The following is a 4,830-nucleotide window of genomic DNA, read 5'->3' as shown; positions in this document are numbered from 1 at the left end:
TTTATTTCATGATACACACCAAAAAGGCATCTGCACACCTGCGCCAGGGGGTCTGCCCTTGGGGCACTGGGCAACTACAGAGCTTTGGGCTGCCTGAAAGTAATCACTTTGTACTGGAGCCAGGCTGGCAGAACAGTACCTCTCTCTTCGGGAGGGAAGCCAAGTACGGTTCTCCTGGGGCATAGGAAAGGCCCGTGAGTCACGCTGTGGAGTCAAAGGCACAAAGGGCCCAGGGTGCCTTCTGCCATCACTGCACAGTGAAAGCACGGCCTGAGTGCAGATAGCAGAGTTGGCTGTTACTCGCTTCAAGTAAGGATGGGGTTGAGACTAATCTGCTCTACTGAACAAGCTTCACACTCCTTGTTTTCCCTCAGCAGGTACAATACTCTTATTTAAAAATCCTCTTATCTTTAGTGGTGCATTATAAGGCTCTGACACCAAAATGCACAGGTCACAGCGCAACAGCTTTACAGAGGCCAGGTTAGCCTCGGAATCTGCAAAATAACAAAAGATACAAATGAGAGCGTTGTGGCAAGATTCTGGAACCGTACCAACTGCTTGGCAGAAAAGAGATACAGATTTTGTATCATGTCTAGAACAAGGTCATCCCTCCTTATCACAGCTGTGGTTGCAATTGTAAGCCTAGAGCAGATGTTGGAATTCTAAAATTCTGCAGTATCTGAAAGCAGATCTAGGCTCCCAGCAGGTAAACTGCTAGCACATGCCAGCACTTTGTTTTCTTTTTCCTGCTTCTGCCAGTAGTTACGGTTGCACTGAAAAGTTACTTTTAAAGGTCAGAGATAAAGGTTGTTGGATATGGGTTTGCAATCCTGAACATGTGCAGTATTTGAGAAGATGATCTGATCTCATATTCTGGTTCAGTCCTTTTATAGCTAATCTCCCCATTTCCCAACTGTGTAGGAATTCTAGATTTTGGCTAATCCTTCTCATTTGCCTCTGGTGGTTGGAGCTTTTTCCATTGACAGCAGTTCATCAGTACAGCCAAACAAAATCACTGTAAGCTGTCAAACAGAAGACAAATGAGAGCTTACAAAATAGAATACTCACTGAACTGAGACAAAACTTCCAGCGCCGACAATGATGATGGCGGGGGAGCAGAGACTATCTAGTTATAATTGCCAATTTAGCAACAGCTGAGCCTGTACTTATCTGAATTGGTACTTCTGCTAAATTCATGATGTTTTTGTCCTGTGCTAAGCCTTGACGTTAGCAGACACAATGCAAATGCAGTGTTCCAGGGATAACTCCTCTCTCAAAAAACAGCAGGTGGTGGTTAGTCTGAGGACTGAATCCTAGGGGATGATTGCTTTTTTTCCCTGATGTGGGCACCTGCTGTTGAGCTGAGATTTTTCTGAATCTGCCTGCAAGCATCAAGGTGATGAGCATGCACTGGTTTTTTCATTACAGGTTTGCAATTGTTCTCAGTTCCAGCCTTTGCCTTTTTTCCTAAACCCAAAATATACATTTACTTTTCCTTTTATTTAAAACTTTCATGTCTTACCTTTGGATTGTACCTCATAATGCCAGCATTCTTTTTTGTCATGAGGTGGTTGCCACCAAATGCTGGTGAATAAATTGTAAATATGCCTTATTCTACCAAGGACAGGTGATTTGTGGGCAATAATTACTGTGTAGCCTGTTGATTTGCTCTCTCATCAAAAGACGTTTCAAGTTAATGAACAGCATATAAAAGGATATATAAAAATATGCAAGAACCATTTATCTGAAATAAATTTTGCTCCAATGCAGTAAAGTGCAGACAAGAGTGCAGTAACCAAACAAATGCACTTACCCTTTTAAATGAAAACCAGTGTCAGGGGGATTTATGTGACAGCAATAACTCTCATAATCTAAAAATAAGAATCAAATATAATCTTAGGCATAGGAAATCCAAGTAAGAAAGAGCATGTTTAGTGTGTTGATGATGTTAGTATACAACATGGCATACCTAAAACAGAAACAGAATCCTGAAATTAAACTTAGACTATTCATGACAAGACTAGGGGATCGCAAGAAACTGGAGTAAGAAAGAAATCTTTCCTCCTTTCATTTTGGGACAGCAACCTTCTAACAGCCTTCTAACCCACACTATATACAGGAGGAACCATGTCCCTTCTCCAAGCTGACGGTTATTCTAGTCCCATAAATAGCTTGCTATAAATTGTGGCAGAGAAAAATAAAGTTGGAAGGATGACACAAAAATAAGCTATAGGATACAGACAAGAGAGAAAGTTGCCTTCATCTGAAATCTGAATTGTTGCAGACCAATGTGCTGCATCCTAAAAGGCTTTGACAGGCCTATCATCAGCAAGGGTGTGATTTCCTTTCCCATCATATATTCTCTAAGTCATGGATGCAGGCCTTTCTTCTTTTAATATGGGTAGCTTGCAGTTTGGAGATGAGGCAGATCATAGGCATTTATACTGCCTGTGGTCTGAGGCATCAATATTTAAACCAGCTTTGGCCAAAAATGCTGCACTTGAGCTGACGTGGTGGGTCCTGCTGGAAGCTATTGGGGCTGGCGGCACCCAATTCTGCGTGGAGCATGTGTGCGTCAGGCAGCAGGAGCACAAGTCTGTAGCAAAGGGGGTCAGGAGAACAGAGCTAAGCAAGGAAGCTTTCACTTTCTCAGTCTTGCTCTTTAATATGCAAGTAGCATCGCTTCAGACTTGCATCATGGTGGTTAGTAGGCATAAGTAGGTCTAAGGCCTACTAAGGCCACTCAAGCTGACAGATCTCTGACTCATCTCGCTATTGGGGTGATACAATTTCTGCATTAGCTGAGGTCTTTGAAATAAAAAACTGACAAAGACAAAAGGGAATTTAACAAAATGTCATCATTAATTCAACAACATTTTAAATCACCAACTGCAATGTTATTCAATTTCAGTGAATGGGAAATTAAATAATTCAAAATATTTCAAATATCAGAGAGCAATTATTCAATTGAAAGCTCAGAAGTTCAGATCAATCTTCAGAGGGGCATAATGGACAGGACTTCTCTCAAGCCAAGAACATGCATTAGCTCTGCAATGTTCTTTTCAAGCTTGCAGCTCTGGAGAGTACAATTTATTCATCTGTCAGATTTTATGCACTTCTTGCCAGGATATCATTTATATCTTATTTCTCCAAACCAGAAAAAAAAATATTTTTAGAAAGAGAGCAAGCAGAATAAAGCCTTTAAATATGAATCAGCTGATTCAGATTCCCTTCTCCATCTTCTATCTCCTTCAACCACATTGCTTTGTATTTACCCTTAAGTTAAACCAGTCAGATGAGCTTTTGCTCTCTGTGACAGAATTAGAGAAAACAGGATAAGCTGTTTATCCTTTCAATGTGCAAACCAGGCGCCTCTTCCAAGCAGATGTGTTAGCGAGCTGCCACCACAGCCAGGTGCAGCCCAGGGATGCCCACACCCAGTGGTGAGCCTGACTCAGGGGGGAAAAGGAAGATCCCGCTGCAATGGCAAAGAACAAACAAAGGGGCGGATGGTTCCCGTATTACTGTGTAATTCCGTTCTTCATTCACTGTGCAAAGTACGTGGTTAATGAGTGCTACCTACTGCTGCCAAGCAATTGCTCTTGTGCTCTGTAGTGAAGGCTCACATTGCTGCTCTTCCCCCAGCACTCATGTGCCTGCACAATACCTATGCGCACACAGAGTTCCCCCAGACCAGAAAGTCTAGAGACCAGAGGAGACTATTAGCACAAACTTTGGGAGATGAATGTGTTGGATCCTTTCTGTTCAAGGCTAAGCCAACCTCACGTTCCAGAGCTCTGCAGGGAAATGTCTCCTCCTCCTCCTCTCCCACCTGACACAGGAAGGCTGCAGCTGCCACCAGGTCACCTGATATTTCCTTTAATAAGACCTGTTTCCAATTGCTAAGAACCTTGTCAAATTTTAACCACCACACTATGTGGCCTGCAGTGAGTAACCATGGAAGATTTAATCTGTGATAGTTGGGTCACTTAATGAGAAATCGTGGCAGGTCTCTGACAGCCTTGAAGTTTGAAGCAGGGAATTGAAAATCAGGTGGTAGGGAGGATGTCAGATTGTTGAGGTGGTGGCTTTTGTGATTTGTATGAAGAATCTTCCCAAACACCTTGAAAATTTGAAGGTTGAAGCTGCTCAGTTGGGATTTGATGGAACTGAACTGGAATTTTCCAAGCGTTTTTTGTGTAAGGGGCATGTTAAGAGAAGAAATGGGTCTTAGCACCTTATTGCTACCTGCAGTGCTGTAGAGCTGGACCTGAAAGCAGAAAGTCTGTCCTCCAGAGCTCTTAATGACTTCCCTGCTTAGCCTATCCAACTCAAAGGCAAAATATAAACTGTGGATTCAGCAACAGCTGTAGTGAATGAAGGACAAGGAGGCTGGGGGCTGAGTATTCATTGAGAAAAATGTGTAAGAGGTGGTGGGCATTAATCTGTGACACAGAGCCTGGCAGCCACAGAAGGGCTCAGGGTGTGGGGGGCAGTGGGTCATATGCTGGATGAAGGAGGCAGGTGACAAATGGGTGAGCTGAGGACTGAGACTGGCCAGGGGAGAAAGATGTGGATCCAGAGACAGGGGAGGGTGGGGATGGTCAGGAAGAAGACACCGGAGGTCTGTCACCATCAGAGGCTGGCACAGAGTGTGTGCCCCAGCTCCTTTGCTGCTCTCCAGCACCTGGAAATGGCAGTGGCATGGGCTTATCACACAGACACACGTCCTCGCCGCTGGCACATCCAGCACGTGACGGATCCCGTGGCTCTCCCTCATGAGATAACGCGTGTCTGTGTCACTGAGGTAACGCATAATGAAAGCTGCTT

The sequence above is a fragment of the Egretta garzetta genome, unplaced genomic scaffold (genome assembly GCF_000687185.1).
Source record: "Egretta garzetta isolate BGI_Z169 unplaced genomic scaffold, ASM68718v1 scaffold56, whole genome shotgun sequence".
Classification (NCBI taxonomy): Eukaryota; Metazoa; Chordata; class Aves; order Pelecaniformes; family Ardeidae; genus Egretta; species Egretta garzetta.
The sequence above is the reverse complement of the archived record's forward strand: the minus strand, read 5'-3'. Positions refer to the sequence as shown.